At 38.1% G+C, this 27,981-nt stretch overlaps 1 long non-coding RNA gene across 1 annotated transcript; it reads left to right on the forward strand.

Annotated features, from left to right (window-relative positions):
* The first annotated feature begins 3,377 nt into the window (after positions 1 to 3,377).
* Positions 3,378 to 11,187, forward strand: LOC128778902 (uncharacterized). Its single transcript, XR_008424766.1, has 2 exons — positions 3,378 to 3,465; positions 10,703 to 11,187. It is a non-coding gene; the product is annotated as an uncharacterized LOC128778902 (long non-coding RNA).
* Positions 11,188 to 27,981: the final 16,794 nt, after the last annotated feature.

Genomic DNA, 27,981 nt, shown 5'->3' on the forward strand with positions numbered 1-27,981 from the left:
TTCTGTGTCAGATGTTAGGGATCTATAATCAAAAGTAATGATCCCCAAAGTTTGGTGATAAAACAAACACAATGAAAGTCATACAATACAGCATGACACGTGCTAAACCAGACAAATTTCTACCTTTCTGATCTCATCTTAATTACTCTTTTCTCTTGCTCACTATACTCTAGCCACATTATCTCAATCACACTCTTCCTATCCTTTAAACACCCCATAGATTCATACCACAGTACCTTTGCACTTGTTCCACTCCTCCCACCCCCTCCCCTGAATGCTCACCTTCCATAGTTTTCAGTTGCTGGCTCCATCTTATTACCCAGGTCTTAGCAAAACTGTCAGCTCAGGAAGGCCTTCCCTGAATACCTTTTCTTCCACTTTGTCCCTAACTATTCTTTGCCACATCATTAAAATATTTTTCCTTTATTTTTTAAAACAAAATTTAATTTTATGTTTACAATTCATTTTTTTTTTTACTGAGTATAGATGGTACACAATGTTGAATTAGTTTCAGGTGTACAACTTAATGATTTAACTTTACACATTATGTGGTGCTCATCACACATGTAGGTGCCATCTGATCTGTTACATCACTATTGCAATATCATTGACTATATGGCTTATGCTGTGCCTTTTATTCCTGTGATTTATTTATTCCATAACTGAAACACTGTATCTCTCTCTTCTCTTCACCCACTTAAGGATTATTTTTACATCCGTTAACACTTACTTTTCTCTATCTCCATTCCCAAATTCCTCCCCAATTCCATTGTAAGCACTCTCTCTAAAGTTTTTTTTATATGCCCCTCTCCCCTCTCTCTTTCTCTCTCTCTCTCAAAATAAATAAATCAACATTTAAAATGGTTTCTTAAAAAAATAACATTAATAAAATCCTGAATTAATATGCTATTTTAATATCTTTTAAAAAAATTTGTTTAACGTTTATTTATTATTGAAAGACAGAGAGACACGGAGCATGAGCAGGGGAGGGGCCGACAGACGGAGAGACACAGAATATGAAGCAGGCTCCAGGCTCCGAGCCATCAGCACAGAGCCCACGTGGGGCTCCAACACACAAACCCAAGATTGTGACCTGAGCCCAAGTCGGATCCTCAACCGGCTGAGCCACCCAGGCTCCCCATATCTTTTTTTTTTTTTTTAATTTGAGGGGGTGGGTGGGAAGAGGAGAAAAATGTTGGAGCTGGGTTGCAAAGGAGAGAGAATCCCAAGCAGGCTCCATGCTCACCTCAGAGCTCAATGTGGTCCTCAATCCTACGACCCTGGGATCATTACCTGAGCCACCCAGGTGCCCTTATTTCAATATTTTTTTGATACTTTGATATGTTAATCCCTAATATAGTTAAGTCAATAAATATATTTATTGATGAAGAGAGAAGGAGAATATTGTTAGTTTTTCTTTTATTCACTCTCTGTTGTTTGATTTGCCACGTAAACGTATTCTTAATGGAATATTTTTAATTCAAGAAAGTAGTAAAGAACAATGACAGAAATATCAATCCAGACAAAATTTACTCATTATTGATTGATATTATCCTGTTAATGGATGTTAACCATAGTTTGTTTCTTAGAGAATTACCTAAGGAATAAATATTGTAGATGGAAAAAAGACAATCACTGAAAACTTACATTTATATATCTCCATCTGTGAATTAGTTGAATAGATTTATAGTGTCTTGGGAAGGTACAAGTTAGCTTTTGAACCTCAATTTTGGCCTCTGTTTGTCAGTAATTTTTTTGCTATGATAGTTCTTTTTCATTTATTTTTTTTTCCATTATCAGGAGCTTTCAGAGTAACAATTATTTATGGTTTTAAAATTGTTCGCTTGTAACTATTTATATTCATTAACCGCTAAACTCTCAGGGAATATGTGCCTCAGGGAACTGGGGTAATTGTCCATGCTAACCAAGTACAGTGATAAAATGTTAGACAAATAAAACTTTCCACTTCTACTTCCCTTGTAGGAAGTTTATTAGCATTTACAACCACCATGATGTTAGGAACCAACACTTATTAGAAACCACTTTGTGTGGAAATACTACTGGCTTCACGCCAGCTCTTGAGATGGAAATGACCAGTTGGCACTAAGCACAAATAGACTTTATTCTCATCTACTAGAGTCACCTAGACTTTAATTTAGGAGTGACTTTAGCAGTTACTAGTTCATGAGACAGCTAAGGCAGCCAGTATTTTCTAAACATTTCAGGAGTGTAGGGCACCTAGGTGGCTCAATTGGTTAAGCATCCAACTGGGTTTTGGCTCAGGTCATGGTCTCACAGCTTTGCAGGTTTGAGCCCCACATTGGGCTCTGCACTGACAGTGTGGGCCTGCTTGGGATTGTCTCTCTCTCCCTCTCTCTCTGCCCCTGCCCCACTTGCACTGTCTCTGTCTCTCTCAAAATTAAAAACAAAAAAAAACCAAAAAAACAAAAAAACACATGCAAAGAAATTTCAGGAGTGTTTGAGAATCTTGGTGAAAGGCAAGGCTTTGCTTATCACAAGGTTGTTCAGAAGTGAACAGTGTTGACAATGTAATAAAGTGGCCAGTCCTTGATCTGAAAGCAAATGGTATTTTTTTTTAATGAAAGAGAAATTAAAACATGTTACCTTCACACCCATCTGTTAAACCATCTGTGCCCATAATAGATATAAAATTGATTGCTATCGAGTTTAAAGATTGTGGAAATTTGAGAGTCATTGTAACTTTCTGATTCTCTTTTACCTGATCTCTAGTATTTGGGGAAAATAATAGAAATCCCACAGGTCACTCTAAGGAAAATTAAAAAAAAAACCAATATATGTTAAAATGCTTTCACAAATGTAAAGCACATGTTGGGTTTTCTTTGTGATATATAATCTAGTAGATACAAGGGAAGAAGGATGTTGGTTTTCATCATTTTTTGACTACTTTTGCCACCTAACCCATATGAGTTCAATGCTAATAAAAAAGATTGCTAAATTGTTTTAATCGTGAACAAAACCTGCCACTGTTAGTCTCTTTCAAGAAAACTGAAACACATGACTCAGTAGAAACCTGTGTTTTCATTGTTTCCTTTGGCATATAAAAGCTGTGGGTTTGCAAAGACAGCATGTACTAAATATTTAACTTAATGCAAAGCATTGGAATTGGTATTTCCTTTCCAACATTTGCACATAATTAGTACCAAATTAGACTTTTTATTACATATTCATTTTTCCATTTAGACTTCAGAATGTAAACTAAAACCCCCTCTTTTGGGTATGTTTGTGTGTGTCTGGGTATGTCTGTGTGGGTAATATATATATATATATATATATATATATATATATATATATATATATATATATTTTTTTTTTTTTTTTTTTTCAGAATTCTTCTTCAAGCAGATGTTCATCAACTACTTCTAAGAATTTGTGCTTATCATGATTAAACTAACTTTAAGAACAACATTTAAGGATGATAAACAGGTATCTTACTGTAAAAAGAAATGTCTCACTAAATTCGTCTTGAAAAATCATAATTTCTTTAGTCCTCATGAGAACTTATAGACTCTAGACAGATTTATAAAAGTTACCATTTCTGGCATTTATTTAGCAAGAGTTTGAAGTAACAATGATCTTTGAATGCTAATTAACTATATTATGCAGTTATAAATGACTTTTTCCCTTCAAGTTTCGAATACTGTCCATTCATCAGTCATAGACTGACCAAATCCCTGTATTCAATTGGTCTACATTTTGCCCGTCCAATATAGATAAGGCCTGTGCATTTTTCCTGGTTGGGAAACCACCTATTTGTTAGATATTTATTTCTAAACTTAAAAATAGAGAAGATAAATTTCAAAACATCAGCATCCTACAAAACATATAGCTGAAATACGTATATAAAATTGTTCGGTTATTAATAAACATATATTCTTTAACTGCTGAGTTACCCAATTCATACTGCTCAGCAGCACAGTAATGCTGACTAATAAAAAAATCAGCATTTTTAATAAGCATTATGGTATTCTCTGATCTGGTCATGAAAATAATCAGGTGTTCACATGCCCCAGGTGAGTGCTAATAGGTACCTCCCAAATTCTTGTACCACTTCTACTTCTTCAGGGACGATTTGGGTAAGGGTAGGAAAGAGAGGAAACACTGCAATTTGAATTTTGAATCTCTCTGCCTTGTTCCTTCATAAACCGAGATCAGCCTGTTGTGATCTTCACTTGATGAGCAAGTTGAATTATGCCTTTTAAGGAGCTGGTCAACATCAGCGTGGTGTCAGACTCAAATTCCAGTTTAAGTCAAAGCTTTTAAAACTAGGAGCTGACTGAGAAAATGAATTGGTTACAACAACACATGGAATATTTCAAACAATGTATTGATCGCCTCAGATCGATTGAATAGTACATGGCAAGTCTGGATCAAGAAACATGATATTCCCACAAACCCATAAAACTGCCTTTAGTCCCTAAGTTGTATTAGAATTCAGGCCCAGCACTGTTCTCATCTCTCCTAGCAAGGGGAGGCTATAGAAAACATAAATCCGGCCCTCAAATGCTAGCTTCACAGAGAAAATATACACGTGGATGCAAGAAGAAAATAATCAACAGTGAAATTATATATTTTTCTCTTAAGAACAACCCGAATTTAAGAAATTGAAATATAAATGCAGGAGAGCATCAGAAAAAAGTTTACTGAAAACGTTGGCTTTAAAGGTCTTAAAGAGTGAGTAAAAATTAGTCAATGATTCTCAACCCTGGCTATGTGTTTGAATTGCCTAAGGATCTTTTAAAAACTACCTGGGCCCCACCCTCTGAATTTGTGATTTAACTGGCCTGGGGTGTGGCCCAGGATAGTTTTACAAAGCTCTCAGGTGATTTTAATGTGCAGGCAGGGTTGAGAACCTTGGAGTAAGACAATGAAGAAGAAAAAAAGAGGGAAAGCAGAAGTTTAAGAACATGTGCCAATTCATTCACCCATTTACTCATTCAATAAAAATATTTATTGAGTGTCTACTCCATGCTAGTCATTGAACTAGGTGGTGGGTCAAAGTAAAATGACTGAGAAATGATGCTTGGAGTTTTCCATCTAGTAAAGAGATTCATGTAAAAACGAGTTATTACAATGTACAGTGATACTTCACAGAACATTACAGGACAATGATTATCTTTTGGTCGTTGTTGCTTAGTGCATTGGTTCTCAAGCTAGTAGGCAAATTGGAATCACCTGAGGAGCTTTAAAAAGTAATGTTTTCTGGGGGTGCCTGGGGGCTCAGTCAGTTAAGCATCTGACTCTTGATCTCAGCTCAGTTCTTGATCTCATGGTTAAGAGTTCAAGCCCTGTATTGGCTCCACACTGGGCATGAAGCCTACTTAGAAAGAAGAAAAAAAAAAAGTAATGTTTTCTGGATCCCAAACCCAGACACTCAAATTGGATTGGCTTTGGAATCCAAATTTATTTATTTTTAAGTGTTTATTTATTTATTTTGAGAAAGAGAGTGTGTGCACACATATGAGCAGGGAAGGGGCAGAGAGAAAGAGGTAGAGAGAAGAGAGAGGGAGAGAGAATCCCAAGCAGGTTCTGTGCTGTCAGCCCAGAGACTGATGCAGGGCTCAAACTCACGAACTGTGAGATCATGACCTGAGCTGATATCAAGAGTCAACGCTTAACCGACTGAGCCACCCAGGTGCCCCGGAATCCAAATTTAAAATAAAAAACAAAACGAAAACAAAATACCTCTCTAGGTTATTTCTATACACAGTATTCGACTAGATGAACTGGAGGGATAGAAGTAAAAGGTGCCTTTGGGAGTCAGATTAAATTGCCAGGCAAAACAAGGGATCTGGCAGAGGGATCTGGAAATCACCACACTGAATGATTGACTTCTTGAAATTTCCCTATGATCCAAGGAAACAACAATTTGTAGAAGTGTTCTTTGGCAACTAAATGCAGAATAGAATATGGGATAGAGTTCCTGAAGGTGATTTATCATTAGACACAGTGCTTAGTGTCCCAAGAAAATATTTTAATTTACTTATGATCAGAAGGAAAAAACTTTAGGTCAAAGAAAATGTTTTAATATATAATATTAGCATATTTTTTTCTTTTTAACCAGCATAGTCATAAAGTAAAATTTTTAGTGTGTGTGTGTGTGTGTGTGTGTGTATTTTGGGGGGAGTTGGCTGTTGGGAAGGGAGGTAAAGGTCCTCAAAGACAAAAGTGCTTAGGTCAGTGGAAGTCATAATGTAGTCCTAGGTTAAAGGATAATCCAATATCAACTAATTTTTAAGTTCTGTTAGGTATATGATTTGAACAAACAAGCAAGCATTTGCTTTCCTATTCCTTTAAATTATTTCCACCTTCATTTTGCAGAACCAGAATTCGAGGGTCAAAACTTTTATTTATTTTATTTTATTAGAATCCCTAGCCCCATGCTAGAGAGAGCTGATTAAATGAATCAAAAGGTTTGGTTTCCAAGGGCCATATACTTTCAGAGGACATATGGTTTCCCTCTATCCGGAATGCTTTATCCCTTTTGTCCATTTGGGGAACCCCTAATATGCTTCTTCAAAACTTAAAATATTTAAATTTTGTGTGCAATATTCTCTAGCCTCTCCTGCCACCCACCTAAAGTAATCATTATGACTGATCAGTCCCAACATTTTGTTTATCCATTGGTATTGCATACTAACCAATGCATTATACTTAATTAAGTGTGGGTCAGTATCTTCCAACATGACTCTCAACGTCCTGGTTTATTCACTCCTGTGTTCTTATGCTAGAGCATCATTCCTAACATGTAATGCATACCTCAGAATATCTGTCCATTAATGCAGTAGGTCCATATATTATTAAATGTAATACTGCACAAACTTGGACTGTTCTTTGGAGAAAAGTTAACTAAATGAAGCAAAGTTCTGGATAACAACACTGTTTTAATGAAGTGAAATTAAATTACTTCTCAAAGAATTCCCACTTCCTGTAGGCTAAGATACAGATAGGTAAAGACCTCATAGTTCTTGATAGATCTCAAATAATTTTTTTTATATTCATAATTGACCATTCCAAAATAGAAAGACCTCAGCAAAAAGCCATCATTTCTTGAATTTTATTTTTGAGCGAGATTTTGGACATTACAGCATATGCTGTACTTATCTTTCTTCCAGAGTTGAAAGATGTATAAACCACTTTGGCCACACATCTAAAGAAACTTGAAAAATGTAAACTAATCATTCTTAGATCTATGATAACCTTTCTTCATAAACTTGTTTTTAATAGATCCATCTGTTCACATTTAAAATACACTTCCTTTATCTCAAGTATGATCAGACTGAAGGTCTGGCTATTCATTTGTATTTTCCAGGAAGCCCCAAGTTCCAAAGTGCTATTTCAGCTGGGACACTTGTATAAAAGCTGGTTCTATTAAAGAAGAAAGAGGAGTATTTGAATTATTTTTAATCTCTAAGCCAGTTATTTTTAATCTAGTCCCTAAAGAGGAATTATATTCACTGGAAAATGGTCCACCATACCTCAACCTTAATACCAGTTATGCTCGTTTTGCCTCTCCAGAAAGTATGCAATCGCTTTTTACCATGATAGCTTTGGGTCAGAAATGATCTCAAAAGAGTAGACACTAAACTGAGGTTGAGAAGGAGAATTTATTCAGTTGAGTTGAGAGTCTTATGGGTTGCTGTGGAAAGGTTTGGAGGGGGAAATAATGGAAAAATGGATCAGGTGGAAAGGTATTATAAGAGAAAGAGATGAAGAAAATTGGAAAGATTCGGATGTTCTAAAAGAACCACATTTGGGGTGCCTGGGTGGCTCACTAGGTTGGGCATCCGACTTCGGCTCAGGTCATGATCTCGCAGTTCGTGAATTCGAGCCCCACGTCAGGCTCTGTGCTGACTGTTCAGAGCCTAGAGCCTGTTTCAGATTCTGTGTCTCCTTCTCCCTCTCTCTCTGTCTCTGTCTGTCTCTCTCTCTCTCTCATTCTGCCCCTCTCCCACTCATACTCTGTCTCTCTCTCTCAAAAATAAATACATGTTAAAAAAAATTAAAAAAAAAAAAAAGAACCACACTTGGCCACTCAGTGTGGCAGGCATGTGTGTCATCATGAAATCAGTGGACCTTCAGGTTCCAGTGGAAATTTGGTATCACATCAGGTCTAGCTATGAGAATGGCAAGGTTTTTTAGGCAGAGCTGGAATAAGTGCTCAAGGGTGTTTGCTGAACTGAACACCAGAGAAGAGAAAAACAATCCATGACCACAAGAGGTTCACAGTCTACTAGTAGTTTGAGGCATGACTCCAACAGAGGCAGGTGAAGAGTAGGGGGCCCGATGGGCTCATTGGCACAGTATTGTATATCAGTGATATGAGGAATTAGGGTATAACTGATGTTAAAGGGAAATTGTTAACCTTCTGTGTAGGGAATGGAACAGACTCAGAGGGGAGACTTAGAACTAAGAGAACTTGGAGATCATTATGCCAGCCATCTCATTTAAAAAAAATTTTTTTAAGTTTATTTATTTTGAGAGAGAGAGAGAGAGAGAGAGAGAGAGAGAGAGAGAGAGCACAACTACAGAAAGGTAGGGACAGAAAGAGGGGGGAGAGGGAGAATCTAATGCGGGGCTCAAACTCACAAACTGTGAGATCATGACCTGAGCTGAAGTCTGACGCTTAACGGACTGAGCCACCCAGACTCCCCAAGCCATCTCTCTCTTTTTTTTTTTTTTTAAGTGAAAATAGCAGCATCGTGCAGTGGTTAAGAACATGGGCTCTGGCGGGGGGGGGGGGGGGGGGGTAAAACTACCTGGGTTCAAATTTGATTTCTACTGCTTATTACTAACCATTCAGTGTCCAGGTTCTTTAATAGTAGAGCAGAGGTAATACATAGTGTCTACTTTCTTGTTGTGAGAATAATTAACACAACTAAAATGTTGAGAACAGTGGCTGGCTTGTAATAACTGCTCAAAAAATGCTAGCTAGAAGCATATCACAGTTTTCATATTTGCAGTTGCAGAAACATGGGTAGGCATTTGCAGATACAGACTGACTTATCTCCAGATTTCCAGTGCTTTCCCATTTTGGCCTTGTTGGTGTTTAAACATTAGTTAAGTAACAGAAATTAGTACTTGCTCCTGCTCTTTTGCTTTTTTGTTTGGTTTGGATTGTTTTCTGGTAACTTGTATAACTTTATTAATTAATTTATTAGAGAAATAATTTTTTATTCAATAAATTCTTTTCCCTGAAGATTGTAGAAACTGTTATATTTATAGCAGTGGCAAAACTGACTGAAGCAACCAACATAGTGAAATCCCTGCATGTTGAAAGGCCTTGCCTGCTAAACCTTATTTTTGGGACCTCCCAGCAACTGGCAGCAATAGACCTCCCTGCAAAGCAGCACGGCCTCAAAAAATCTTCTGCCTTGCCAAAGTCTAGCTGAGAACAGTTGACCTGTCAGCTCCTACCTCTGGGCTCAGAATCTCCTGCCCTTTTAGAAACTGAAGTAGGTCTATATTGGCTTCAGACCCAGGACCACACACATGTGTGCACATGTACACACACACACACACACACACACACACACACACACACACTCCAAAATACACAAATACATGTCCTGACACCTGTGAGCTGAACTGTCTGTAAGAATTGTACTTAAGGACACAATACTGTAATTTGATATTAACTGGATCCCAGTAAAAAAATAAACGGCACAATCAGAGTGAGTACGGAGAATTTAATAAAGGCACTATTTACAAACATGTGGGCAATGTTTCAGGGAAGCAAAAACTGTTGGTGCAATACTTTGCCTGAAGCCTTCACCATCTTTAGGCCTCAAGGAAGGGGTAAAGGATGGAAGGAATTATCAGGACCTGGAGAGAGTGCTTCATAGAGAAGGCTACTCAAAAGAAGCTGTGGCCTCCCTTAAAGGAAGGCAGTCATCTTAAGACCACTTGGCAGGGAGGAAAGTCTAGAATATTGCTGTATGTCCACATTTCGTGTGCTCTTCAGATTATTGCCAATGCCTCCCATGGGCTCAACCCAGTGCTTGTAGGTCAGATTCCTCGGGCAAAAAGTAGGGTAGAGATTATACCCACAGGGGTGTGTTACAACTCCTTGGTTGCTCATTATCAATTCTTTTTAAAAAAATTTTTTTAATGTTTATTTTTGGCAGAGAGACAGAGCATGAACGGGGGAGGGGCAGGGAGAGAAGGAAACACAGAATCCGAAGCAGGCTCCAGGCTCTGAGCTGTCAGCACAGAGCCGGACGTGGGGCTTGAACTCAAAAACCGCAAGATCGTGACCCAAGCCAAAGTCGGGTGCTCAACCAACTGAGCCACCCAGGCGCTCCACTTATCGTCAATTCTTAGGTGGATGAAAAAACTGCATCCTCAATGCGTAGAGTATGGAAAGTCTATTTATTGTCATATCATTGTGGAATGATACCAACTTTGTCATGTTCTCATCTCCAACCTAAAATGTTAGCCATAATCAATGATGTTCAAATAAAGTCTCAAGAAAAAAGGGAGGGGTGTGAAGAGGTAATTGACATAAAATGTTCCTGCTATTCTTCCTTCTGTAGCTGGACACAAGTCTTCCATGAATTAATTACTGGTTCCCTCTTTCGCCATATATTCCTGTAGCCAGGTTCTCTTCTGGTACTAAATATTTTAGGAAGCAATTTATTAATGCTAAATAATTTTTTTTCAGGAACTGGAAGAAAAAGGAATGCTTCTGAAGGGGAGCAGAATTTGCCAACTGAAAATCTGACTCTTTGGTTTACAGATTAATTTTAGGCTGATTATCTTTAGCAAGAGACACAGGAAAGCTCTGAAAACTGAAAAGAAGTTTCCCTTTTGTAAAAGACATCACGACATGTATAAGAGATGTCTCTTTTTCTAAGGGTGTCTCCCTGATGCACCAGACAGAGGGATAACTCTTAAATTGCTAGAAATCCTTATCAACAGAGGAGGCAATGACATGAATCCGCACAACAACCTTACCCTTTTTGACTGTGTTTCTCCTGGTAAGTTCTCATAACAGCCTTCCTTTCTTACCCCCAACATCTTCTTTTGTCTTTAACTGGAGATATAATTTAAAGTGGTGGATTAGGCCATTCCGGGAGCTGCTCAATTTTCCAGAGTAACTCCCATGTGTACAGGAGGCATACGTGTTACTAAACTTTTGTTTGTTTTTCTCCTGTTGTTTTGCCTTTTCTTACAGGGAGTCCCCTCTAAGGAGAAACTAGAAGGGTAGAGAAAAAAGTATTTTACCTCCCATCAGTCCCCAACTTATGTAATGAGGCCAGTATTACTCTGATGCCAAAACCAAAGTCATTGTAGGAAAAGAAAACTACAGAACATTAATCCTCATCATCTTAGATGCAAATAGCCTTAATAATATATAAGCAAGTCAAATCTAATAAAATACAAAAATAATATTTTGGTATGATCAATAGATAAAAGGTCAATTCAACATTTGAAAATTAATGAATATAATTCACTAGACTAACAGATTTTTAAAGATTATATGATCATCTCAATAGATGTATAAAGAACATTTGATAAAATTCGACATTCACAAATGAAAAAAGGACTTTCAGCAAAATAGAAAGTCAAGTGCCCTACTTGATAAATAGAACCTAGGAAAATCTACAGCTAACATCATATCTCATGATGAAAGATTGAATGCTTTTCTTCTAAGATTGGCAATAAGTTGTTGGGGAGGAAAAATTCCCTCTGCCCTTAGTCTTCTGGACTAAGAACCCAAGTGACATGATTAACAAGAGAAAATCAAGTTTAATTTCATTCATATGAGGAATGCACACAGACATGAAAATCCCAAGACAGTCAACTAACAGGAGGTTCATACATGACATCCTGAGCTAAAGAGAGGAGTAGGGATCTGGTGATGCTAAGGGAAGAACACCATTAGCAGCAAGGTGAAAGGAGATGTTTGGAAAACAAAGGTTGCCCTGTTATGCAGATAAGTTTCTTAGGTAAAGAGGAATATCTTTTAATAGCTCTCTTCCTGTTATGGGCAGGCAGTTAAAGGGGAGGTTGAGAGCTTTTCCTGTATGCTGGATTTTCATTCCTTTTAACTCAAAATATTCTTCACACCAAAATGGCTCATCTTAAGGTAGCCTGTCCTTGACCTCTACAGTTCCCCCTCTGAAACTTCCATGAAATTTACACATTAAAAATTGAGTTGGTAGAGGGGCACCCGGTTGGCTAGTCTCACAGTTCATGAGTTCAAGCCCCACATCTGGCTCACTGCTGTTATCCTGCCAGTGCAGAGCCCACTTCATGTCCTCTGTCCCCTTCTCTCTGACCCTCCCCCACTTGCACTCTACCCAAAATAATAGTTTTTAAAAAATGAGTTGGTAGATCGTCCTGTCTTACTGATTTAGTCTCTTAGTCCTGACAATACGTCACTTCGATTAAACTCATTTTAGGAGGCAGGATTATGTTCTCAAAGTTAAGCCTGTAGTTTAAGTAATCAGATATTAAATAAGAGGGACTTCTGAAAGGGCGGGCCTACGCCGGCCGACTCCATCTTGTTCTGTGTCCTTCACCTAGACCACACCTCCTCCCCTTGAGTAACCTCCCGCTCACCCGTTCAAACTTCCTGATCAAAACACGACCAGCGACCTGCGTAACAGGACTCCGACCCTTCCCCAGCCAATCAGCTGAGGCCACAGCCATTACCTCACCAACTGCCCCTAGGCCCCAATAAAACCTTTGTGCTTTTGAAACTCGCTCTCTCTCCCTGGTATCTCACCGCTGCGTCGGTGCAGGTAGGGGATTGAGCTCGAGCTAGCTCGAGCTTTTTTGCTTTTTTAGCTCTTTTGCTTTTACATCGGACTTGGCTCCCTGGCGGTATTTGGGGATCACGAATTCTGGGCATAAAATATGGAAATGCTGAATCAAATTAATTGAATCAAAATAATTTAATCAAATTATAAACCAGTTTCTGAGTTCTGAGAGTAGCCAATCAAGATTTTTAGATGTCAGTTTAGAAGTGTTTTCAGATAGAATGAAAGCTGGCAGTGGCAATCTCACATATTTTCCTTGTTTATAGTTCAAATGTTTCTGATTTTTTTTTTTTTTTGAGTGGCCCGTAGGACAACAGACATTCAAGTTGTCTTTGTGTGAGCTATTATGGTGATTTCTCTGAAGCTTACATCAAGTTAATCATATTTAGTTTGCAGGGCATCAAGAAAAAGGGCAATTTGAGTTCTCAAATAATTCCAAGTCATAAAGGTGGGAGAAAAATGAAAAATGTGAGTTTGGAGATGTACATCCAAGACATTGGGAAAATAAATTAACACTAATTTATTTGCAAAGTAAGTCTAGTTTTAAAAATAACTTGGCCTGATTATTTACGTAAGTGCAACAAGAATAGCAGTTGACCATATAGGCTCTTTAAAACTTTTTTTTTTGCCGAAAAAATTCTTAACAAAATATTAGCAAACTGAATCCTACCATAATCAAGTGAAATTTCTTTCTGGGATACAAGGGTGGTCCAATATTCACAAATCAACTAATGTGATATTGACATCAACAAGAGAAATGATAAAAACCATATGATCATTTCAATAGATACAGAAGAAGCATTTGACAAAGTACGACATTCATTCATGATAAAAACCCTGAAAAAGTAGGTTTATGGAGAAATACCTCAACATATTAAAGGCCATCTATGAAAAACCGACACCTAACATCAATGGTGAGAAACTGAGAGATTTTCCTCTAAGATCAGGAAAAAAAAAGATCAAAAAAAGATCTTCAAGGATGTCCACTCTTACCACTTTTATTCAACATAGTACTGGAAGCCCTACTCACAGAAGTCAGAAAAGAAAAAAATAAAAGGCATCCAAATTGGTAAGAAGTAAAACTTTCACTATTTGCAGGTGACATGATACTATACATAGAAAACCTGAAAGACTCCACCCAAAAATCTACTAGTACTCATAAGCAAATTCAGTAATGTCACCAGATTCAAAATCAATATACAGAAATCCGTTGTATTTCTATACACTAATAATGAAGTAGAAAGAGAAATTAAGAAAACAATCCCATTTACAATTATGCCAAAAATAATAAGATACCAAGGAATAAACTTAACCAAAAAGGTGAAAGATCTGTACACTGAAAACTATAAAACATTGGTGAAAGAAATTGAAGATGGAAAAAATAAATGGAAAGATATTCTATGTTCATGGATTGAGAGAACAAATATTGTTAAAATGTCCATACTACGCAAAGAAATCTACAGATTTAATCCAACCCCTAAAAAAATACCAATGTCACTCTTCACAAAATAGAATAAATAATTTTAAAATTTGTAGGGAATCACAAACAACCCTAAATAGGAAAGAGATCTATTTTTTTTTAATTTTTAAAAAATGTTTTATTTATTTTTGAGAGAGACAGAGACAGAGCATGAGTGGGGGAGGAGCAGAGAGAGAGAGGGAGACACAGAATACGAAGCAGGCTCCTGGCTCTGAACTGTCAGCACAGAGCACGATGCAGAACTTGAAATCACGAACTATGAGATCATGACTTGAGCTGAAGTCAGATGCTTAATCGACTGAGCCACCCAGGCACCCCATAGCTAAGAAATCTTGAAAAAGAAGAACAAAACTGGAGGTTTCACAATCCCAGATTCCAAGATATACTACAAAGCTGTAGTAATCAAAGCAGTATGGTACTGGCACAAAAATAGACCCATAAATCAATAGAACAGAATAGAGAGCCCAGAAATAAACGCACAATTATATGATCAATTAATCTATGACAAGGGAGGCAAGATTATGAAGTGGGAAAAAGACAGTCCTTTCACCAAATGGTGCTGGGAAAAGTAGAAAACTGCATGCAAAAGAAAAAACTGGACCTCTTTCTCACACCATACACAAAAGTAAACTCAAAATGGGTTAAAGACCTACATGTGAGACCTGAAATCATAAACATCCTAGAAAAAAACATAGGCAGTAATTTCTTCAACACCAACTGTAGAAGTATTTTTCTAGATATATCTTCTTTGATAAGGGAAACAAAAGCAAAAATAAACTATTATGACTACATAAAAACAAAAAACTTTTGCACAGCAAAGGAAACCATCAACAAAACAAAAAGACAGCCCACCAAGTGGGAGAAGATATTTGTAAATAATATATCTGATAAGGGATTAATATCCAAAATATATAAAGAACTCATACAACTCAACATCAAAAAATAAATAATCCAATTAAACATAGGTAGAAGATATGAATAGACATTTCTCCAATGAAGACATATAGATGGCCAGTAAACACATGAAAAGATGCTCAACATCACTAACCATCAGGGAAATACAAATCAAAACCACAGCGGCATTGTTGCAGCATTGTTTACAATAGGCAAAATATAGAAGCAACCCAAGTGTCCAGTAATAGATGAATGGATAGAGAAAGTGTGGTATGTATATATACAATGGAGTATTACTCAGCCATAAAACAAGAATGAAATGTTGCCATCTGCAAAAACATGGACAGATTTAGATGGTGTAATGCTAAGTGAAATAAGTCAGAGAAAGACAAATAACTTATGATTTCACTCATACTGGATTTATGAAACAAAACAAATGAACAAAGAATAAAAAGACCAAAAAAACCCCCAAAAAACCCAGACTCTTAAACATAGAGAACAAGCTGATGGTTGTCAGAGAGGAGGTTGGTGGGGTGATGGGTAAAATAGGTGAAGAAGATTAAGAGTACATTATTGTGATAAGCACTGAGTAAGGTATAGAATTGATGAATCATTATATTGTACACCTGAAACTAACATAACACTCTATGTTAATTACACTTGAATTTTTAAAAAAAAGAAACAAAAACAAACAAACCTGTTTTGCTGAAACTTTTCATAAGGAGTCTCCAAGTTGAATTTTCAACAGCCTCTCGGGTCCAGAAGCCAACCCACTTGCTATCAGACTTCCCCTCCAATACCTATAGATTTGGGTTAATTCCTCTCTTCTTGAGGTCCCCAAAATATCCTTAGGTTCTTGCACCTGACAGAAAGTAACCTTCCTTACTTACATGGTAAGACTGTTGGGAACTCTGTAAGCAAGGTATCAGGATGATATATTTATTCTTTTTCTTTTTTTCAGGATGATATATTTTTCAAGGGCTTCATTGGCTCCATAAAATCAACCTTATCTCCTTAGAGCTGTCTGGTCATATCTGAAACTATGGGTATCTCTCTCAAATATGACATTTCAGTTAAACCTTTAGTAATATAACCAATGATTCCAATTGTGTCCTGTCATAAGGAGAACAAATACTTATTGCATATTGGACTTTGAGAGAGTTAGGTTAAGAGAAAGAATTTCCTTAAATATGGAAAAACAAAACATTTTTAAAGTCAGCAGTGTTTCAGATAAAAACATTAATTAACCTTCTAAGTTTTTTCAGTCCCATATTATTGACTCTTTTCTCTGAATCCAGTTTTACCACTAGTTCAGAAATTCTAACCTAGTTCAGCTTTATGATCTTATCGAAAAACTGTACTCAAGGTTGTTTATAAGTCTTATTGAAGATGAAATACATTTGCCATAGGATCAGAGTAAAACAGTAACTTGTATATAATAAAACTTAAGAATGGCCATGGTTAAAGATCTGATTCACGTTCATTACAGTGCAACTGAAAAAGGAATTTGGCTATTTCTGTGACATACAACACTCCAAGACAATAACATACCAAGAAATCAGATTTCTAGGAGTTTTGTACAGTTTTAGAATGCTTATTTTAATAACATATATCTACACAAATATAGTCTAAGAGTGTTATTATCACTTATTTGACAATGCTTCCTATGTAATTTAACATGCCAAGTAAGTCCCAATTACTTTAATTTTTCACAGAAATCTTTGAAATGTTCCAGGAACTTCTGGAAAATTTTACTTAGATTGTGGGCAAAGGATTTCATTTTAGAATTTGACTTTGGGAAGTATGCTAAAAATATCCAAAGACTTGAACATTCGATTAAATAGGATCACAAATCATTAAAAAATATTTAATTATTTATATGACCAAAGTGACAATAAGAGATTTTAAGGGCAAATATATAAGGTTACATAATTGTGAGCAAAATTTAGCTCTTTTGATATTTGTGTAATCAAAGACCTGGTAAACATATGAATTACTTTGGCAAAACACAGAATCCTTATTTTGTAGGCAGATAATTTTAAAGTAAAGAAAAACTTTTCTTTACAATTTTTTTATTAAGAGCAGACCAATAGTTTAAGAAAATGTTGTCCTTTTAGCAAAGAGAAAACAATATGTAATTTTTGTATATTTTTGATATTTTGTCTGTATATTTTTGAAATTAAATTAATTTTTGAAATTAAAACTCATTTACTTAAATTTATCCTAAACTCAGCCAGCCCTGACCACATCTAAAATTTCTCTCCAAAGATTCTTTCTCCATAAACATTTTACAACTTTCTTCTTTATGTTCAGATTTTGTCCTAAGTTTGCCCTCATTAAGTAACCAGCCTCACTTTAGGACAAATTTGTTTTCTTTTCTCTCAACAAAAATGTTTTTATTCCCTTTTTTATTAAGTTTATTTGGTTATTTTGTGTGTGTGTGTGTGTGTGTGAGAGAGAGAGAGAGAGAGAGAGAGAGAGAAAGGGAGAATATGAGTGGGGGAGGGGCACACAGAGAGGGAGGGAGAGAGAATCTTAAGCAGGCTCCACGCTGTGTATGGGGCCTGATGTGGGCCTCTATCCCATGACACTGGGATCATAACCTGAGCTGAAATCAAGAGTCGGATGCTTAACAGACTGAGCACCCAGGTGCCTCTTTATTCCTTTTTTTTTTTTTTTTAATCAAAACACATATCTTACTTTCCTCACGTATAAAGTTGTTTCCTTTATTATTTTCAATAGTCTTAATTACATTTATTAGAATCCTTAACTCTTAGAAACCTTAATTTCTAGTGAAAAGTAAGCATGAAGCAGTTGTGGGTTGTCTGCTATGCCAGTGTTCTTTAGATTGGCGAATTTATAAACACATTTCATAGTTTCTAAAAATGTGCTTTTTCATACCACAATAAAAAAAAAGTTTTTTAATGTTTATTTATATTTGAGAGAGAGAGAGAGAGACAAAATCGGAGCAGGAGGGAGGCAGAGAGAGGAGACACAGAATCCAAAGCGGCTCCAGGCTCTGAGCTGTCAGCACAGATCCCAACATGGAGCTGGAACTCATGAAAAGTGAGATCATGACCTGAGCTGAAGTCGGATGCTTAACTGACTGAGCCACCCAGGCGCCCCTCATAACACAATTTTTAAATAAAGCAGAAAACATCTTTATTAATAGGCCCAAATTTATCTTTAGTTTTTCTGTAATAAGAAAATATTAGATAAACCTATGTCCTGTACTTAATGTCTTATTATTTTATCTTTTTTGGAAATGATTTAGATTATTTAATGAATCTAACTTAACTCATCATTTAATTTAATTAGCAAAACTGTAAAGTTTCAGGTTGAGGCATCTGGGTGGCTCAGTTTGTTAAGCATCTGGCTCTTGGTTTCCACTTAGGTCATGATACCACAGTTCATGGGTTCCAGCTTCACCCACGTCAGTCTCTACACTGACATTGTGGAGACTTCCTGGGGTTCTTTCTTTCTCTGCCCCTCCCCACTCAAGCTCATTCTCTCTCTTTCAAAATAAATAAATAAACTTAAAAAAATTTTTTTAAAGCTTCAGGTTATGAAGGATTTTGGAAGCTATTTAAAAGTTTGCCTACAAACCAAGGCACTTGGGTGGCTCGGTCGGTTGAGTGTCAGACTCTTGATATCAACTCACATCACGGTCTCAGGGTGTGGGATTGAGCCCTAAGTCAGGCTCTGCTCTGAGCATGGAACCTGCTTGGGATTCTCTCTTTCTCCCTTTCTTTTTACCCTCCCCCACTCGTGCTGCCTCACTTTCTTTCTCTCTATAAAATAAATAAATAAACTTAAAAGTTTACCTACAAACCTTTTAATCTTATTTACATCTATCTAATTTACTTGTTTTTAACAATTATGTTTAGACTACCCACAAAAGTTCGTGAGGCATTAGGTAAAGTCAACCATTATTCTAAAGCTTTTTTTTCTGATAAATTTTGCAACAAAGATAACATGAATTTATTTGACGTTTAGTAAACACTACAGGCAGAATAAAAATTTTATATTTAGTGCTGAGAACTCTAAAGATATGTCTATTTTAATCAAATCAACAACTTTAAATTAACTTTAATACTGAACATTTTCTCAGATCACATTAACTCAAAAACATTTGGGTTAGTTTCTTGCTTTCTAAGTTTTAGAATGCCCAATCCTTATAAGCACTTGCCTTTATACTAACCAAATAGAGTTCTTTTACAAATTAATTTTAGCAATACCATTCAGAGATAGAGGTAGAGAAAATATTTTGGGGAGCTTAGGTGGCTGAAAGTTGAGGATGTGACTCTTAGTTTCTGCTCAGGTCATGATCTCAGGATTCATGAGATCAAGCCCCACATTGAGCTCCATGCTGACAGCATAGAGCCTGCTTGGGATTCTCTCTCAACCCCTTTCCTGCTTGTGTGCACACACTCTGTCTCTAAAAATAAATAAATAAGCTTTAAAAAAATGTTAAAAAAAGAAAATATCTCACATTTTACAACATATATGAACACACCTACACCAGACATGATGCAAACCAAAATCTTACAGCTTTTCTAATATTTGTGAATATTATAGCTTTTTCTAATATTTGTGAAAAGGACATTAAAGTCCCATTTTTTAAAATACTCCCCCCCCCTATTTTTTCCTTCCTGATGAAAAACTTCTTCCTAAATGCGTACTTTGAAGAATAGCTCTTAGGTCCCAAAGAAGATGGGGGCAGGAAGTTTACATTGCAAAGGCAAGAGAAAGTATACAAGTTTTCTCCAAGGTGGAGGTTTTGAGAGTGTATGCCTGTTATCAGAAGTAAGAGTCTGAGCAGTGGAGTCCTTTACGCAGTTTGTATTTTAAAAAGGTCTTTTCTCCCTAACCAACTCAACCTATTTTCAGTCTGAGACAAGTGGGCTGTGTTTACATTTCAAAGACCTAAGATTTATAATTTCAAGGGACAGAGAGTGCAAAAAAGAATTTTTTCCCCTAGAGTTTCAGGGTAATTTCTATTTAAAATTTACCTTTTTTGTTTGTTTAAAGTACAGAGCAATTTTGTTCCAGTATCCTGATCTTTTGTAATGTCTACAAACATTTTGAAAGGAATAGATGAGGTTTAACCATTGTTAATGACAGGTGGGCTTTCACTTGTTTCTAGAGTTGCATTGCTGGTTTTGTAGAGGTAGAGACAGTTGTTTCTAATTCCCTGAAGAACTGGATTATAGTCTAAATATCAAGGGATTGGCTTGTCATTTTAACTACATTTGCTTCTTTATATCAGGGATATTTTTAACTGAAGTGGGAATCAAAAGATTTATGACAGTAAAGTCTGTATAATGCACTTGAACAAAGTCTTTCTGGGGACACAATTCAAACTTGGCTTCTAATTAGCATCTGAATATTGGACTCTTACAGATCATTTGTAGGAAGGCCTAGGAGAAATTTGGGTCATCTGTTTCATCTATGATGGAGGAGCTGTGAATATTCATTCATCTTTCCAATTCCCGTCTAAATTTGGGAGGATCTTCCAAAAGTATAGGTAAAAGAGCTTTATAATTTAAAAGATCTGTTGCTGTCCCAGGGACACTAATTCTTTTGTGATGGGGGACATGGGATGTATCTGCAAAGGACATTGCATAGGAATGCCTGAAGCTGGAGAGCCTGATTACAGAGCCCTGGAAAAGGAGGAGCACAGGGAGCCTTACTGCCAGTGTCAGGAGCTTGTGTTAAATTCATTTCCTGCCTTTCAACATTTATTTACATGAGCAACCTGTGTACTTTGAACCCAGATTAAGCCAGAATGCTCTCTGCAAATCCTATAAGGAATGGAAAGTTAAAATGGGCACAGGAGGCTGGATTTTAATTAACAGGAATCTACAATGGATGTGGACATTTTTGTCTTAAGTATAATTTCTGTTCTTTCATCTTGTCAAGGGATTCCTTAAGGCTAGTTGTTATACTACTAATAAGACAATTGAGAGCTCTCAACTAAGAATATATTTATTTTTTAAAGCCAGTTTAAAGGATCCATCTTCTGGCAATTGATGAGTAGGATCTGTTAATAGTGACTCAAACCAATAAGCCTTTTAATGGCTTAACCAAAGATGCGTGAGGCATCGAGAGAGGGCAGAGATGATGCAGCCCTGTGATCCAAAAGTCTGCTCCTGAAATTAGTCTAAGAAAGCAAAAGTCTTTGTTGCATGGACAGTAAGGATGGTGGAATGAAAATGGTATATGCACTATCCAATCTCCCACAAAAATGTGAGATACCTCCAGTCACAGACCTACTAATTTGTCACACCAGGCTGGTGTCTTTCCAGAACTAACAAGCAATGAAGGTTGAGACAACAAAGGTTCTTATGGGCTATGACCTCTCACAGCAGTCATCCCTGCGGGCTGATACAGATGGACAAAGACTTGCAGCCCTAGTCTACTCAGCCATCCACCAACATGCACCCCAGTAAGCACACTCCAGGTTGTAAAGACCAAAAAGAATATTCTCACTGGTCACCAAGCCTAGCTCATAGGACATAGAACAAGACAAAAGGAAAACCTCATTCAGTTTTTCTTTTGGTTAAGTCTTGGGTCTCTTGGAGACACACTAATACCTAAAAGGGATGTGCCATGAGCTTGGGGACTATGTGTTTACAGTGTACCTTGTTGCATGGAAGGTTTCTTGGGGTTGGCAGGTAACCTAGTGTCAATTTAGCTCATTCCATGACCAACTTATCCTAACGCAGGAGTCTTTGAGTTAGGTGGTGAGTGCTCCAATGGCTTTTAAGTGTTTGACCCATGCCCACAAATTTTGTGGCTTTGGCTTCCAAGATATCCCTAAACAATAGCCTTTTCTTCATGTTCACATTAACCCACAGCAAAATTTGTCTAAAAAGACACCGATTTGAATAAGAACTATGAACTCACCAGTCTGTGAGGTCAGCTTGAAGAGCAGACTTCTAAGGCCTATGCCTGGATTCTGTCCTATGGTAATTCCTCTTTATGACAAAAGACAAAAGATATAGACAAAGGAAAACAAAGACCGTCTCTGGGAGGAAATGGATCAATATTCAGAGTACTCTACCAAATTTCTACCAAGAGTTACTAAATTCAAGGAACTAGCTCCATAAGTATTTAAATTTTTTTTTTTAACGTTTATTTATTTTTGAGACAGAGAGACAGAGCATGATCGGGGGAGGGTCAGAGAGAGGGAGACACAGAATCTGAAACAGGGTCCAGGCTCTGAGCTGTGAGCACAGAGCCCGATGCGGGGCTCGAACTCACGGACTGCAAGATCATGACCTGAGCAGAAGTCGGCCGCCTAACCGACTGAGCCACCCAGGCGCCCCTCCATAAGTATTTTTTCCTGCTAATCTAAATTTAGAAAAAGAGAGGAGAGAGGGAAGATGGCGGCGTAGGAGGACGCTGGGCTCACCGGCGTCCTGCTGATCACTTAGATTCCACCTACACCTGCCTAAATAACCCAGAAAACCGCCAGAGGATTAGCAGAACGGAGTCTCCGGAGCCAAGCGCAGAGGAGAGGCCCACGGAAGAGGGTAGGAAGGGCAGCGAGGCGGTGCGCGCTCCACGGACTGGCGGGAGGGAGCCGGGGCGGAGGGGCGGCTCGCCAGCCAAGCAGAGCCCCCGAGTCTGGCTCGCAAAAGCGGAGGGGCCTGACAGACTGTGTTCTGACAGCAAGCTTGACTTAGTGTCTGGGAGGTCATAAGTTAACAGCTCTGCTCAGAAAGCGGGAAGGCTGGAGGACAAAGGGAGGGAGAGCTGCTGAGCCCCCGGACGGCAGAGCTCAGCTTGGCGGGGAACAAAGGCACTCGCCAGCGCCATCTCCCCCGCCCATCCCCCAGCCAAAATCCCAAAGGGAACCAGTTCCTGCCAGGGAACTTGCTCGCTCCGCGCAAACACCCAACTCTGTGCTTCTGTGGAGCCAAACCTCCGGCAGCGGATCTGACTCCCTCCCGCTGCCACAGGGCCCCTCCTGAAGTGGATCACCTAAGGAGAAGCGAGCTCAGCCTGCCCTTCCTGCCCCCATGCACCTTGCCTACCCACCCCAGCTAATACGCCAGATCCCCAGCACCACAAGCCCGGCAGTGTGCAAGTAGCCCAGACGGGCCACGCCACCCCACAGTGAATCCCGCCCCTAGGAGAGGGGAAGAGAAGGCACACACCAGTCTGACTGTGGCCCCAGCGGTGGGCTGGGGGCAGACATCAGGTCTGACTGTGGCCCCGCCCACTAACTCCAATTATACACCACAGCACAGGGGAAGTGCACTGCAGGTCCTCACCATGCCAGGGACTCTCCAAAATGACCAAACGGAAGAATTCCCCTCAGAAGAATCTCCAGGAAATAACAACAGCTAATGAACTGATCAAAAAGGATTTAAATAATATAACAGAAAGTGAATTTAGAATAATAGTCATAAAATTAATCGCTGGGCTTGAAAACAGTATACAGGACAGCAGAGAATCTCTTGCCACAGAGATCAAGGGACTAAGGAACAGTCACGAGGAGCTGAAAAGCGCTTTAAACGAAATGCAAAACAAAATGGAAACCACAACAGCTCGGATTGAAGAGGCAGAGGAGAGAATAGGTGAACTAGAAGATAAAGTTATGGAGAAAGAGGAAGCTGAGAGAAAGAGAGATAAAAAAAATCCAGGAGTATGAGGGGAAAATTAGAGAACCAAGTGATACACTAAAAAGAAATAACATACGCATAATTGGTATTCCAGAGGAGGAAGAGAGAGGGAAAGGTGCTGAAGGGGTACTTGAAGAAATTATAGCTGAGAACTTCCCTGAACTGGGGAAGGAAAAAGGCATTGAAATCCAAGAGGCACAGAGAACTCCCTTCAGACGTAACTTGAATCGATCTTCTGCATGACATATCATAGTGAAACTGGCAAAATACAAGGATAAAGAGAAAATTCTGAAAGCAGCAAGGGATAAACGTGCCCTCACATATAAAGGGAGACCTATAAGACTCGTGACTGATCTCTCTTTTGAAACTTGGCAGGCCAGAAAGGATTGGCACGAGATCTTCAGTGTGCTAAACAGAAAAAATATGCAGCCGAGAATCCTTTATCCAGCAAGTCTGTCATTTAGAATAGAAGGAGAGATAAAGGTCTTCCCAAACAAACAAATACTGAAGGAATTCGTCACCACTAAACCAGCCCTACAAGAGATCCTAAGGGGGATCCTGTGAGACAAAGTACCAGAGATATCACTACAAGCATAAAACATACAGACATCACAATGACTCTAAACCCGTATCTTTCTATAATTAACACTGAATGTAAATGGATTAAATGCGCCAACCAAAAGAAATAGGGTATCAGAATGGATAAAAAAACAAGACCCATCTATTTGCTGTCTACAAGAGACTCATTTTAGATCTGAGGACACCTTTAGATTGAGAGTGAGGGGATGGAGAACTATTTATCATGCTACTGGAAGCCAAAAGAAAGCTGGAGTAGCCATACTTATATCAGACAAACTAGACTTTAAATTAAAGGCTGTAACAAGAGATGAAGAAGGGCATTATATAATAATCACAGGGTCTATCCATCAGGAAGAGCTAACAATTATAAATGTCTATGCGCCGAATACCGGAGCCCCCAAATATATAAAACAATTACTCATAAACATAAGCAACCTTATTGATAAGAATGTGGTAATTGCAGAGGACTTTAACACCCCACTTACAGAAATGGATAGATCATCTAGACACACGGTCAATAAAGAAACAAGGGCCCTGAATGATACATTGGATCAGATGGAATTGACAGATATATTTAGAACTCTGCATCCCAAAGCAACAGACTATACTTTCTCTCAAGTGCACATGGAATGTTCTCCAAGATAGATCACATACTGGGTCACAAAACAGCCCTTCATAAGTATACAAGAATTGAGATCATACCATGCACACTTTCAGACCACAATGCTATGAAGCTTGAAATCAACCACAGGAAAAAGTCTGGAAAACCTCCAAAAGCATGGAGGTTAAAGAACACCCTACTAACAAATGAGTGGGTCAACCAGGCAATTAGAGAAGAAATTAAAAAATATATGGAAACAAACGAAAATGAAAACACAATAATCCAAACGCTTTGGGATGCAGCGAAGGCAGTCCTGAGAGGAAAATACATTGCAATCCAGGCCTATCTCAAGAAACAAGAAAAATCCCAACTACAAAATCTAACAGCACACCTAAAGGAAATAGAAGCAGAGCAGCAAAGACACCCCAAACCCAGCAGAAGAAGAGAAATAATAAAGATCAGAGCAGAAATAAACAATATAGAATCTAAAAAAACGGTAGAGCAGATCAACAAAACCAAGAGTTGGTTTTTTGAAAAAATAAACAAAATTGACAAACCTCTAGCCAGGCTTCTCCAAAAGAAAAGGGAGATGACCCAAATAGATAAAATCATGAATGAAAATGGAATTATTACAACCAATCCCTCAGAGATAGAAGCAATTATCAGGGAATACTGTGAAAAATTATATGCCAACAAATTGGACAACCTGGAAGAAATGGACAAATTCCTAAACACCCACACGCTTCCAAAACTCAATCAGGAGGAAATAGAAACCTTGAACAGACCCATAACCAGCGAAGAAATTGAATCGGTTATCAAAAATCTCCCAACAAATAAGAGTCCAGGACCAGATGGCTTCCCAGGGGAGTTCTACCAGACGTTTAAAGCAGAGATAATACCTATCCTTCTCAAGCTATTCCAAGAAATGGAAAGGGAAGGAAAACTTCCAGACTCATTCTATGAAGCCAGTATTACTTTGATTCCTAAACCAGACAGAGACCCAGTAAAAAAAGAGAACTACAGGCCAATATCCCTGATGAATATGGATGCAAAAATTCTCAATAAGATACTAGCAAATCGAATTCAACGGCATATAAAAAGAATTCTTCACCATGATCAAGTGGAATTCATTCCTGGGATGCAGGGCTGGTTCAACATTCGCAAATCAATCAACGTGATACATCACATTAACAAAAAAAAAAGAGAAGAACCATATGATCCTGTCAATCGATGCAGAAAAGGCCTTTGACAAAATCCAGCACCCTTTCTTAATAAAAACCCTTGAGAAAGTCAGGATAGAAGGAACATACTTACACATCATAAAAGCCATTTATGAAAAGGCCACAGCTAACATCATCCTCAATGGGGAAAAACTGAGAGCTTTTTCCCTGAGATCAGGAACACGACAGGGATGCCCACTCTCACCGCTGTTGTTTAACATAGTGCTGGAAGTTCTAGCATCAGCAATCAGACAACAAAAGGAAATCAAAGGCATCGAAATTGGCAAAGATGAAGTTAAGCTTTCCCTTTTTGCAGATGACATGATATTATACATGGAAAATCCGATAGACTCCACCAAAAGTCTGCTAGAGCTGATACATGAATTCAGCAAAGTTGCAGGATACAAAATCAATGTACAGAAATCAGTTGCATTCTTATACACTAATAATGAAGCAACAGAAAGACAAATAAAGAAACTGATCCCATTCACAATTGCACCAAGAAGCATAAAATACCTAGGAATAAATCTAACCAAAGATGTAAAAGATCTGTATGCTGAAAACTATAGAAAGCTATGAAGGTAATTGAAGAAGATATAAAGAAATGGAAAGACATTCCCTGCTCATGGATTGGAAGAATAAATATTGTCAAAATGTCAATACTACCCAAAGCTATCTACACATTCAATGCAATCCCAATCAAAATTGTACCAGCATTCTCCTCGAAACTAGAACAAGCAATCCTAAAATTCATATGGAACCACAAAAGGCCCCGAATAGCCAAAGTAATTTTGAAGAAGAAGACCAAAGCAGGAGGCATCACAATCCCAGACTTTAGCCTCTACTACAAAGCTGTAATCATCAAGACAGCATGGTATTGGCACAAAAACAGACACATAGACCAATGGAATAGAATAGAAATCCCAGAACTAGACCCACAAACGTATGGCCAACTCATCTTTGACAAAGCAGGAAAGAACATCCAATGGAAAAAAGACAGTCTCTTTAACAAATGGTGCTGGGAGAACTGGACAGCAACATGCAGAAGGTTGAAACTAGACCACTTTCTCACACCATTCACAAAAATAAACTCAAAATGGATAAAGGACCTGAATGTGAGACAGGAAACCATCAAAACCTTAGAGGAGAAAGCAGGAAAAGACCTCTCTGACCTCAGCCGTAGCAATCTCTTACTCGACACATCCCCAAAGGCAAGGGAATTAAAAGCAAAAGTGAATTACTGGGACCTTATGAAGATAAAAAGCTTCTGCAGAGCAAAGGAAACAACCAACAAAACTAAAAGGCAACCAACGGAATGGGAAAAGATATTTGCAAATGACATATCAGACAAAGGGCTAGTATCCAAAATCTATAAAGAGCTCACCAAACTCCACACCGAAAAACAAATAACCCAGTGAAGAAATGGGCAGAAAACATGAATAGACACTTCTCTAAAGAAGACATCCAGATGGCCAACAGGCACATGAAAAGATGTTCAATGTCGCTCCTTATCAGGGAAATACAAATCAAAACCACTCAGATATCACCTCACGCCAGTCAGAGTGGCCAAAATGAACAAATCAGGAGACTATAGATGCTGGAGAGGATGTGGAGAAACGGGAACCCTCTTACACTGTTGGTGGGAATGCAAATTGGTGCAGCCGCTCTGGAAAACAGTGTGGAGGTTCCTCAGAAAATTAAAAATAGACCTACCCTATGACCCAGCAGTAGCACTGCTAGGAATTTACCCAAGGGATACAGGAGTACT

Source organism: Panthera pardus, unplaced genomic scaffold, assembly GCF_024362965.1.
Source record: "Panthera pardus isolate Hobbes unplaced genomic scaffold, ASM2436296v1 HiC_scaffold_21, whole genome shotgun sequence".
NCBI classification, from domain to species: domain Eukaryota; kingdom Metazoa; phylum Chordata; class Mammalia; order Carnivora; family Felidae; genus Panthera; species Panthera pardus.